Genomic DNA, 12874 nt, shown 5'->3' with positions numbered 1-12874 from the left:
AAAAAATTGTTCTGAAGTGGCTAAACTGAAATTCATTTCCACATGCAGAGCAATTCCTGGAGGATCTTTCCCATCTCCTCGTGGTTAATTTGCATCCAAGCTCTCATGCAACCCGTTAGAAAAGAGTTATGGAAAAATTGCACATAGAACATGACAGTGTGTTATGAGGAAAAATTAAGATGAAGTTTATTTTACTTAAATATTTTTAAGCAAGTTTGTTGATTTCTCCTGTGCCTTGAAATGTGTGACATTTGCCCTTTTTTTTGTCTTTCAGCTGGGGAACTCAAAATGTGAAAATTACTCATCAAAGAATGTTCGGCACTAAAGTTTGAAAAATCAGACAAGACAACCCTGCAGTCCTGAGGTCCTGAAGCCCAGCAGGACCCAGCCCAACATGACTAGGAATATGTTCTGCCGTTGCTGATCTTTGGAAGGACTGTAAATATCAGGTCAGGCAGAAACTATACCCCCATTAGACTCTGAACTCAAGGTCTTTCAGGAGCACTTGCTTTCTGGTGTCATGGACAGCATGACATTAATGCCAGTTTTCATTCAGAGACAAGCTGAGGGCTGGGAGCATGGAATGGATAAAACAGTGGTGGCTTTGCAATATTTCTATTGTTTTTCTCAGTGCCTTTGAAACTTTCAGCAATGTCTGAAAATGATGTGTGTATTTCTGGATCCACTTCACTGACACACTTCACTGAAATATCAGTGGAGTTGGTGGTTTGGGGTTACCTACTTGCATGTTATTTGCATTATTTTTCAGAAAGTTCCTGAGGCAACCAAGCACTTGCTTCACCTGGGCAAGAAGCTAAGTCCAATTAAGATGAAATGCTGTATTAGACCTGGCTGGGCTCATGGACCATGTAACATCATTTGCCAACTGCTGGGCTGGAATTTGAACATAAAGGTGACACCAAGCTGTGATCCAGGGACAGATGAGTGTGGTGAAGGGGCAGGATGGGGCAGCACTGAGGGCAGTGCTGGTGGGCAAGGTCACAGCTCTGTATGTGTGTCACCACTGCAGCTATCCTTGCGCTGACTTGACAGATGAGGAACGTCCTAAAACAAGGAGAAAACTAAAAAGTTAGGGGTTGTCCCCTCTTCTGGAGGCTAGTTTATTCCTTTATGAGATGAGCAGGGATGCTCTGCATCCTTCCTTGAAAAGATGGTTTGAAGGAGGGTTGAGGATTAGAACAGAAGGTTAGCACAGGAATCCCTCATATTGCCCAGACAGCAGCTTAAGAGTGGGTTTTGGTTTTTTTTTCACTCCCTACCTGCTGGATGTTGTGGGTTGCTGTTTAATTATAGCCAGTACCTCCAGAGCCATGACCAGGCCAGGCAAAAACTTCCCTGGCAGACAAAAGCAGGTGTGAGTTTGCCTGGTAATACCTGTACTTAACCCTTTAGGCATTTGTCAGTCACTGGGCTACGAATGTCAGATGAGGGGAGCTACGACACAAACCAAGTTTTGCAGTCACCCTGTATCTGAAGGTGCAACCTTGTTTGGCAACAAGTCCCTTTCACTGCTCCTATGTCCCCATTTCTTTCTTGTTCCTATATTCTGCTGTCCTTTCCACCCTGTCTTGTATTGGACAAGTCTAAAGAGAGCAAGCCAAGGCAGCAGCACATCCTGGAATGCCTGGGAGGGAAAAAACCCCACAGCCAGGGGTCAGCCCAAGAGAAAACCCTAGATACAGTTTGGTGACCTTCACCAGCATCACAGCATGGCCCCACTGCCACAGCAACTCCCACCAGTCCAGACAGCACGCCCGGGGAAGAACGTGCCATTCCTCTTTGTTAGATGGAAAGGAAAGCCACTTATTCAGTGTCTGAGGAGGTGGGGAAATGCTGAGTTTCAGCAGTTCATAAGTAATTTTAGCAGCTCTGCCAGCATCTCTGCTTATCTGGGGCCTTGCAGGGTGAGGCAATGCATTATCAGCACATCACGGTCTGGGGCACGTGGGCTGCCAGTGGGGTTTGCAGACGGCTAAGCTGGCACATCCCCAGTGGAAGTTGCCTTCTGATGATTGGGGATTTGCATGCCATATTTTCAGCAGGCTCTGAGATTTCAGCCCTTTGAAGAGCACTTTGCAGTGATCTGTTTTTGACTAAATTCTTGTCTTAAAAATAAGTCCATTCTCCCATCTCCCACACTGCCTGGGAGCAGGAGTCACTGCCTGGCCATGCACGGGTGGTTTGAACTAATTCCGTTGCAAAGTTGCTGCAGAAATTGCTGAGGATTTTAGAGCACTTTTAGGACTGAGAGCTGAATGACAGAATGCAACAGTCAACCAAATCCACTCTGCTGTTGCCATCATATTTGTTGCTCTTGTTTCTTCAGAGGCATCAATAGTCTATCCTATATCCCAATTAACTGCAGCTTCTGCAGCTCATGCTCAGATGCAGGAGTCATGAGTCCTCCCTTTTACACAGAATAAGCAGCAGCAATGAACCAAGTAGCAAAAACATGTGAGCTGCAAGTTGGTAGCAGATATTGTTCTGCCTAAACTACTCTACTGCTGTTCAAGTAAAACTACTGTGCAGCAGTCAGGTCTGGTTTTTGTTGTTTGGGTTTGTTTTTGTTTTTGTTTTGTTTTTTTTTTTACTATTATCATCACATTGTGCTCTGGAATTCAATTTTCTGTATATTTTTCAGGCTCTGCATGAAGCCTGGATCTCCATGAATAGATGGAATTGAAATTGAAGGATACCATCCAAATAGGTAAACACGCCAGAAACATTATCTGGGTCACATTTGGGCAACAGGGCTCGCTCTGTTTTAAGTGCAAATGGGTTACTGATGATTTAGATGAACTTCCTGAAGAGTGTTTGAAATTCCTGGCACACGTTTGATTTCCCATCTGCTAGAAGGTCTTTGATGAGCCCACAAAGAGACATTGGACTGGAGCTGCTGCTCTTCATCTCTGGTTGGGCTTCTTAAGATTGACCAGTTTGCATTTTTTTGCATTTGTATAACTTTGATTTCCAAGGAGAAAAAGGGCTTACAAGGGACTGTGTGACAAGCTGCTGGGGCAGAGATGTTCTGTAAACTCTCCATGTGCTGTCGTCAACTTGTTCCAACACTGCCAGTTCTTTATGTCTGCTAAAATTATTATGTAGAGTCTAATTTTGACCTCATTTAGGCCAGATCTAACAGTAATTAAGTAATTTGTTCTGTCAGAGGGAACTTGAGGCTAGCCTGGGTTACAGGTGCTAAAAACTTTATGCCTTCTCCTGAAATGTCCCTTGTTTAGTGTGTAAATAGATGGTGTGTTCTTCTCTTTCATGCCCTTCCTCACCTGTTAAAAAATATCTTTTCTGGAGCTTGTGTTGTAACTTACCAAAACGCAGTGCCTGGTAGGGTTGAATTCAAATTGAATATTTTCCATTTTTTAAAGCAGAAGAGAGCTATGGCAGGAAGGCAAGGGGACCAGGGTTTTGGAAGTGAATTTTTTTTCGGGAATGGAACCAAGAGTCCTGTTGACAGGGCCTGAAGTTCTTATTCTTTGCACATAGAAGTAACAGGGGCTCCTGTGTCTTTGCAGTGCCTCTCAGGAGATTCCCCTTTCAGGAGAAGGATAAGGTGCCCACAGGTCCCAGCCTCTGGGCAGAAGTGCAGCACAGCTCCAGGGAGACTCAACAGCTGGAGACGAGGTTCAGGGGACAAAGTTGCTCTTCCAGAATGGAAGAAATGACAAAGCAGGGAATGTTCTCTATTCACCTTCTCCTGCTCCACGATCTCATAATTTTGCGGTAGTGCCTTGGTTTTTTTAATTCAGCATCTTGCCTCTGGACACCTCCTGAGAGGTGCCACAATCTGAATATGCTGAGCAGTACTTGTGCCCAAGAGCTGTCTCCCAAGCCACAGCCTGTTGCAGAGCTGATAGCCCTGGCAAGGGTGCAAGGAAGGATGATGCTGTTCTACAAACAGGTGAGCACATGGCACACATACAGAACCACAGTAAATGTTTGCTGAGATCTCACCCTCAAGCTTTTAGCTTCTGCCTCTGGTGGGAATGTCTGCATTTTCTTCCACTGAGTGCCTTTTGACATATTAAAGGCATGTCAGGAACTGAGATCCCAGGGGATCCATTGGTCTTATTTCTGTGGATGCTTGTACCCTGGGTCTATTTGAAGAAGGATGATTCATTCAACTGCTTGAGCTTATGGGTCTGTGTGTCACTTCCCATTGTAAGGAGAAGGGTCTTGTTTGCTATCATGGATTGGTTGGGGCTAATTTTGGGGTAGATCTAGGATGGAAAAAATGCTTTACGCAGCAAGACAGCGGCTGATTCAGTTTCTTCCATGTTGGATGCTGGTGTTTAGAGTCTCCAAGGCAGGAAGTTTTATCAAGCAACATCAAACAGATGTTCCTCATCGTGTTCCAGCTGCATTGACTGGCAACCTGCTCAGTCAAACACTTGAGGTGGATACAGGCATTCATTCTGCATGGACAGTAGTTTATTAAACAATGCACCTGGAAACAGCAAAGCATTTTTAAAAAGAATTATCTGTACCAGTGTTCATGGTAAATGCACCAGAAGCACTTGTAGTCATGGCACTCACAGGAACTGGAAGGGGCCTGAATTATTGATTTTGCAGGAAAAGTGAAGAAATTGTTCTCTGGATTTTCACACCTGCTGGTCATGGTAGGAATCCACATTGGCAACATCTTTCTGATGGAGTGCACGGTGAACTGTGGCACTGCAGGATACAGCTAAGCATTCTGTTTTGGAATGGCTGAAGGGAGAAAAGATCAGTATCAAAATCCCAGGGTTTTCCATTGTTGATCTAAGGAAAAGGCCTCTCTTAGTGGCCAGGAACTCCAGCAGATGTTTCTGGCCTTTCCAGATGCAAAGATGTAAGTGTGTTGCTCCCAGAGGGAACATCTTCACAGGGATGTTGCAGGAGCTGAAGAGATTAGGAGAGATTTGGATAGTGGGGCAATATCAGGCATCAGTGGGTGTCAGCTCAGGTGATTGCTTCAGGGCTCTGCCCCACCTGGATCCCAAAGCAGGGCAATAAACCAGTCCTGTTTGCTGGTTGCCATGGCTGTGCTGGTTCCCATTTCTGGCACAGGCACATCTGTGCTTCATTGCATGCAGGGCATGCATTTGGGGGTGTGTGATGGTCCTGGAGGCCAGAAGACTTGCCATCATATGCTGCATGGGCAGGACAACAGCTCTTTGCAGGCTGAGTGAAGGCAGTCTGGAATTTCCTTCAGAAACTTTCATGCCTCACCAGCACTGAGTCTGGAGCTGTGGTGGAAGCTGCTGGGGTCAGCTTTCTTTGGACATCTACTTATCTGGAAAGTCTGGAGTTTTGGGTCCAGTGGGGAGTAACTAACACGGTGCTAAAGGAAACATCTCCATCCACTGTGTGGGAGGGTGAGACCTCTTCCCACAGGCAGAATGTGTCCAGTATGATGCTGCTTCAACTGCTTTGAGAGTTGTGGCCCACTTTGAGAGAGGCACAGGTAGAAATGGAGCACAGGACCCTGCAAAGTGACACTGCAGCTGCTACTGCTGGAACCACACCTCAGCCCCCACTGCAGCTGGAACTGCACATCAGCCCCCCCCCCCCCCCCCACCCCCCCCAACTACAGCAAGCTCAGGCTGATTGCTTCAAATCACTCAGCTCAAATAGTCATAAGGTCCTTAAAAAAAATAATCTTGAATCCAAATAATCCTGTGCAGTCCAGGGTAGCACTTGGGTTTAGGCATGTCCCTGGGGTGCTAGAGCCCACACAGGCCATAGCCCTATGTCCAGCACGCAGGCTGTGGCCACAACTGGACACATTAATGATCCACATGCCATGAAGAATTTGCTGTAGTATAAATCAGCAGTCATTTGTTCCTGGCTTATCAATGGGAAGGAAAACACTGCAGTGCAACAGCTCCATGAAAAGTTAAGTCTTGGAGCCTCATAATTGGTAGGAGCATAGGCTGCAGAGGGGATTGCATGATAAGCAGGCTTTCCCACCTCTCCTAAAATGTTGACAGTTACCAGAAGCCGGCAGCAGAGTTTCAACCCTACACAGGATGTAACAATCAGATGAACCAACTGAAGAAGAAGAAATATGACTCTGATGGACACTACAGATCATTTCCAGAGGCAGGATCACAAGAGCTGACACTGAATTCAGGGATGCACATGCAAGCAGGGCCAAGGCAGCTTTCAGCCACCCCTTCACTTCCCCCTGAAGATCCCTAAGGAAATGTTATCCCACAGTTGGGGTCCTGCATGGACATAATGTAGGTTTGATAGGGCAGGCAGCCATCAGTGGTGTTATCTCCCTTCTGCATGGAGGCCCCTTCCAGCACGAGGCTTTCACTTGGCACACAGTGCTGAACTCAGGATGAGAAAAGAGCAGAGTGTGTGGGAGCTGCTGATTTTGTCTCCTTGGTGGGACTGTTTTTTTTAATAAAAGGATCAGATGTCGTGCTTCCTTGAAAACATGACAGTCTATGGGAGAGTTCATTAGTTTATGGCAAGTTGCAACACTGTGGAGCCTGGCTGAAAGCAAATGTTATTGCAAAGAGTTATCACTAAGGGGAGAAGAAAACAATGTCCTGAGGAAATAAACTCGACAGAGCAAATCACAGAGCAATATAAAGCTGTGGAGTACAGGCAATAGAGCAGAATTCTTTCTCAGAATAAAGGGCCCCAGTCACCTGTTTTTAATGCCAATGTTTGCTTTCTGCATATTCACTGAATACGAGGGATACATCTGTCCAGAACTCTGTCTCTAATGGGAGTAACAAGTATCATGATTTCAGCTGGCTGAACTTATTAACCACTAGTACAAAATATGTCTTTGTGGCCATCATTAAATAATGATAACACAAGTAAAATGCCAGTGAACACCAGTTTTGTGTTGGTTGTTTGGGGATTTTTTTGTTTGAAAATTATGTGGTTTGATTTCAAGTTGTATGGAATATTTCAAAAAGTACTTCTTTCCACAAAGCCCCCTATTAAAATACAGAGTGAAGACTTCCTGACGGTCAGCTTCATTGATGAATAGCGTGTCTCAGTTCTGAGCAAAGCTGGAGGTGCAAGGGAAGAGGAAATACTGGTTTTCATTCATCTCACATAGCTGTACACTGCCACTCCTCTTTCAGTTAATCTAATTCACACCAAGGGCTGAAACCATAGCATCAGATTTGGAGATGTGCAAAGGTGGATTGAAAATAAGCCATTGCTTTCCTTGCTGAGCCTCATGGCACTTGCAACATTGCAGAGCGCTCCAGTTCTGCATTGTCAGGGCTTTTCTTGTGTTTTCCATTTTTATTTCCTAACTAGAGAATTTGTACAGCTTTGTTTTTCTTTAGCCTCATGGATGCATAAGTTTCTCCTTCAGGCAATGGGATCCTGTGTCTGCTCCCAGCCCAGCTACCTACACCAAGCCATTGTGGGGCTCTGATAGCCCCTTGGAGCTTTTTGAGGATGGTAATTTCTTCCTTGGTGTTTTGGCTGTCTTAAAAAAATATGAGAGCAAAGCATGGTGTGACTTGACATGGCTTGTCATAACTATCCCTGCAGCCCTTTGTCCTGGGGTGGACAGTGCCCACCTCCACATGCTGCGTAGCCTTGGAGGAGAGGTTTGCTCTGCTGCTCTGGCTGCTCCTTGCACCCACAAAGCTCCTTTTTCCAAATGCCTGTGAAATGGAGGGTGACTCTTCCTTTGTATTTCTCCTTCCCTAGTCCTCTCACCAGCTCAGGTTTGGCCCGGTGTTCCTAAATTTTGCATGCATTAGTGTTGGGGTGCAGTCCCAGTAGATCCTCTGCCTGAGGAGCTGACTGGCATTTTGGTGGCACTACAACCTCTGGTTTTAGCTCTGGTGACCTCAGAAATAAGAGGCCAACGTCTTGAACAAGCTGCCTGAGGAGCCTGGGATAGGTCAGAGATTTCTTGAGCAGATCAAAAGCCAGAGATGCTTTTCTGACAGCCCTGGAGCTCCCTGTCCTGATTTATGAATTTTATACGCTCTATATATTTAGCTGAAGAGGCTCACTGGGGGAACAGTTTTTGCAAGCAGGAAAGAGAATGTGACTTCAGAAAGTCACCATCTACCAGGAGATAACCCCTCAAAAGCACTTTCTGTAGAGCCATCAACCATGGCAAAAGGAGCCCAGGAGACTTGGCAAAAAATGTCAGGATATTTTAGCAGACCAGCATTTTTAACAGGGAAAATGGGGAAACAGACTCAAACCCCAGGAACCAGGAGCTCTGGACTAGGGGTAGCAGACCTGCAACCTCACCTCATTTCAAAAGTCTTCTTTCTCCTTCTTTGGAACCTCACCAGAGCCCAAGGGGTATAGCTTGCTCTCCCTCTCAGTAAGTGCTACATGCCTTGGCAGGTTTGAAGTTTCATATTCTCTTTTGGAGGTTGGATGCACAAACACTGCCAGGCTCTTGGGGCTGTTCACTGCCCAGAGAGCTGTTGTCATAGCAGTGACATTTAGCTCATGTTCTTGAGGCTGTCTCCACAGGTTAAAGGGTTGTGGTGCTTTGCTGTCCCCTCTGTGAGATGCGACTGAACTCAGCCCCATGTCTGCTTGTCCAGATGTGAGCCCTGTTCTTGACAGATGGAGCACAAGGGATAATTTCCCGACATTCATAGAAAACAGGGCAGGAAATCTCTTAATTCCTACTTTTAAGGCCAGAGTATTTCCATGTGCACAGTACAGTAATCCTGATATCAAGTTTGTAGTTTCTGCACAGGTTATAGAGTTCCAAGCAGTCTTCAAGTCTTGCAGTCTTGAAGGCTTTGAACAATAAATATCCACCACATCCAAAGCCTGAATAGTTATCTGCTGGACCAACTTCAGTATGTTGTGCTCTAACACAAAAGTGCCCCATTTAACTTCCAGTGTGTACATCTTGTTTTGTCTCTGTTCCATAGAAGAGGAAGGCCTCTGCCAGAAAATGCTTTCCCAGGACCTAGCTGTAGATGCCAGCTCACCTCCCAGCTCTCTCCTGGCCAGTCTAAATACACTGAAAGCCTCCAGCTCTTTCTCTGTAAGACAGTTTTCCAATTCTGAATGATCCTCATATTTTTTGTCCTGGTCCAGGCAAGTAAAGGACTGTACCAGCTCTTGGTCCTGGAAGGATTCTCTGCTCACCTGTGTGAGAATTTGTGGTGAAACTAAAGCTCCTGTCTTCACCTTCTGCTGAGAAAGCATGTAAAAATGCTGCCCTCGAGCAGGCACTGCCACTGAGGAGAAGTTTAAGGGTGAGTATTTTGAAGCCCTGTTAGGGCTGGCCATGGAGAATTAGGGAATCCAGTAGCTGAATTTCAGTGTTCTGTCAGACTGGAGTCCTTTTTTTCCACTGCACATGAACTGAAATGATCAGATATGCTGTGTGATGGCCATTCAGACATGTTGGGGATTAAAGGCATAGACAGGCAGCCTGGAGCATAGGCTGGGTCTCTGCTGCCCTGAGGTAAAGTCTTAGGGACAGCAGCAAGGTCCTTACAAATGCTCAGCTGGAGTTATTCTGGGATAACAGAGAGACATGGCAAGTGTGGAAAGTCTTAAACTTCTGCGCTAAGAGGAGCAACTTTGCTGCTGCCACCAAGCCAGCACTGTCGCTCTTCAAAGAGAGGCTGGGTGAGTGGTACAATTTGTTGCTTGAAGAACATCTGAATGTGCATATTCTGTCAATTTTGGGAATTTGGGGAACCAGTTCTTCCCTTCTCTTTTAATGTCAGTGTAAAGCAGGCTCCTTGGGTACTTTCACTTTCTCAGAATGACTGTAGGGTCAATCTTGACACTAAATGCAAAGGAAGTGGAGGTAGTCCCAGAAAACATCTATCATGAGTGAGCTGAATCACAGAGAGCAAGCCCTGGCTTATTTTTTTTTTACCCTGTGCAGAGGCAAATTTTGTCATCATATCACTCACATAACCTTTCAGATGAACTTAGTAATCATAATATGTTTTGGTTTGGCTTCTTTCAGATTAAAACCTTGCCTTTCAGAAAAAGGAAACCATAAGTTAAATAACTCCAAAATTAGGTATTTCTGAAGGATAATTAGTGGTCTTCTTTCTTACCAAAAACAACCCAAGACTGTGCTTTAAAAAATAACTTGTAGTAATTCCTACTTCAAATGTGATTAAGTTAGCAGGATGTTATCAGTTATTCAAACCGCACTTTAGGGTATTATCTACAAAAAATTATTACTACAGATCTCTGTAACTTTTTGAAAAATAAACCAGATTCTATGTCCTAAATCTCACCATCTGGTTCTCTCTGCTTCAACAGTTGCACCCATGGTTTTGTTTGCCTACACACAAATTACTGACCGATCATTCTTTTATTCCCTGGTCTTGTAGATAGGGGGACCTATGTAAAGTGAATGCAGGTACAGATCCCTGCCCCCAGTGATTTCATATGGATGCAAAAATACCGGAGTTATAATCCTCCTCTTTCATAATTTTGAACGAAAAGGGATTTTAATTGCATAGCACGGGCATCAGATCTGTGTTTGTAAGAGTTCACTTTAAAAAGCAGTGACCATGCAAATATATAAATATATGCTTTGTAGGGATATATGCCTGTATACGCATGCACAGGCTCTGTATACACAGAAAGACACACACACATACTTAGGAGATGTGTATATAACACTCACTTATATACAAATCCATTGCCTGTTATGAAACAATCATCAAGATATAAACAAGAAAAAGTTAAACCACGGATGGGCACATTTTCAAGTGCTGCTGGAGGGTTTTATCTACAGTATTGAAGAAGTGCTATCAAAACTGAAATAGGGCACTCATTACAAAGAAATCTTTACGTAACTGCTGGAAAGGTTTGCGGAATAACCAGATGTTGTTGCAAAGACACTTCTCCTCCCCCTCTCCCCACTTCTTTCCTTCTTTAATAGTTCGATTAATTCTGCACATAAACCAGGCTGATAAAAGTTCTAAGCTGCAAACTTCCCCACATCTGGACACTGTCGAAGCCAGATTGTTCAGCGGTGCACTTCAGTTGCTTTTAATCTCCCTCAATAAAATAAAAAACTTCCAACAAGTAATGCTGACCTATATATATTTTTACACTGTAAACACTGACATCTGCAAGCTGCTCCAAGCGAGCACACAGCACTTTCCACCCAGCAATCGCTTGCCCCTCGCCATAAGAGAAATACGCAGCTCATGCAGTCGTAGCAGAGTATTCACCTAAACTCTCTGCTATTTCCAATCCTCTGGCTAATTACTGTCAGGGGAGAAATCAAAGATTAGCTGTTTTGCTGGAGGAAGGAAAAATAAACGACCTCTCTGAGTATGTTGCTTAACATTGCCTGACCAGAAACATTTTTCTACTCACACAAGGAGAGCAGCAGTAAGGAAAGCAGTCCCGGTCTCCTCCAGTACCCCATTTCTGGATCCCACTGGCAACCAGAAGCCCAACTTCACGGCGTTGAGCAGCTCATCCTCCCTCTCTGGAGCCAGTCTCCTGCGTTTGTGCTGTCAAGCCCGGAGCCCCTCTTCGCGAGGCTCCCGGCTCAGGCTCGCCGGGAAGGCGGATCCAGCCGCTAAAGCCCAGCTGTGCGTGGGGTCCGCCCAGGAACTGCAGCTTGTGAACGAACTAAGCCTGACTCTCCTCTCGAAATATGTATCAGTATGAGAGGGGGATGCTGAGGGAAGAAGTCAGGCTCTGAGAAAAAGAGTTTGATTTTTTTTTTTAAATTTTTTTTTCCCGGTGTCAATGCGGAGCTGCTCCTGGCTCCATACGGCCCAAGGATCTTTGAAGGGGACCTAAAGCCTGCTGCATGCATCTAATCAAAAAGGCATGGGTACCCCTGCATGAGGCTTTCATCTGAATAAAGCACGGAAGGTAATGCCTGAATAAGCTGAGCTGCCATTAGTTCACTACCTTACCCCTCTATTTTAGAAATTATCTTTTAAATAAGTTTCAACAGGCTATATGTATAATAGGGATAATTAAAAGTTTTAGGGCAGCTTTTTCAGAAAGATCACATTAATGTGAGCTTAGCCTAAAATAGATGCTTGCGAACCATTAAAGCAGTGGGATTTAAACATATATGTTTTCCTGAATCAGGGCCTAAAATAATAACATAAAGCATTTAAATATCAGCTTTCTCCCCAAGATCTTGAACTGCTCTGCAAAAGCTTGTAAGAAATATTATCCCACTTGCAAAAGGGAAACTGTGAAATGTAGCAGAATTCTGACTTGCCTTGGTTGTTAACACAATCAATCAGTGGCAAAAGGAGGAGTAAAATCCTCAAACTCTTGCCCTATGATCTACCCCAGTCCTTCAGATCAACGTGCTTGAGTGTGGCAGAGAAAGAGATGTTGTAATTAAAGCTTTTTGCAACAGCAAAAAAAAGATAATATTTAATAGTTACTGAAAATATTGACTAATTTTAATGCATATACTGTGTTCTAATTCAGTGAACATCCAGCTGCTTATTTACCCATTTTACAATTCATTTTTTGGTTCATTAATCAGTTTGAGGTGGATATGTGGTGTACCTATGTATGCTTGTGTGTGTATTTGTTCATTATGTGTGTGTATTCACAGTGAAGGTTTTCCTCCACTGAACTTGAAGGCCCTTTCTTTGTATCCATCTTGCTAATGATTTGCACCCACTTCTTTTGTAAACTATTTATAGAAATTATTCTGTTAGGGTGTTAAATAATGGTATCTCTTTTCCCTTTTTCTGTGTTTCTAAAGAGAAAAGAGGAGATGTTAGACGTGGTTCTGGCACTGTTGATAAACCGTGTCTCCTGTGCCATGGTGACACACACATTCATTCCTCTGCAGAGGGTTGCTTGGTCTGCTCTGACTTGCTTCAGGGTGCCCAGATGCAAGTCAGCTCAGCCTGGCCTG

Source organism: Cinclus cinclus, chromosome 9 (assembly GCF_963662255.1).
Source record: "Cinclus cinclus chromosome 9, bCinCin1.1, whole genome shotgun sequence".
Classification (NCBI taxonomy): domain Eukaryota; kingdom Metazoa; phylum Chordata; class Aves; order Passeriformes; family Cinclidae; genus Cinclus; species Cinclus cinclus.
Note: the sequence above shows the minus strand (reverse complement) of the source record.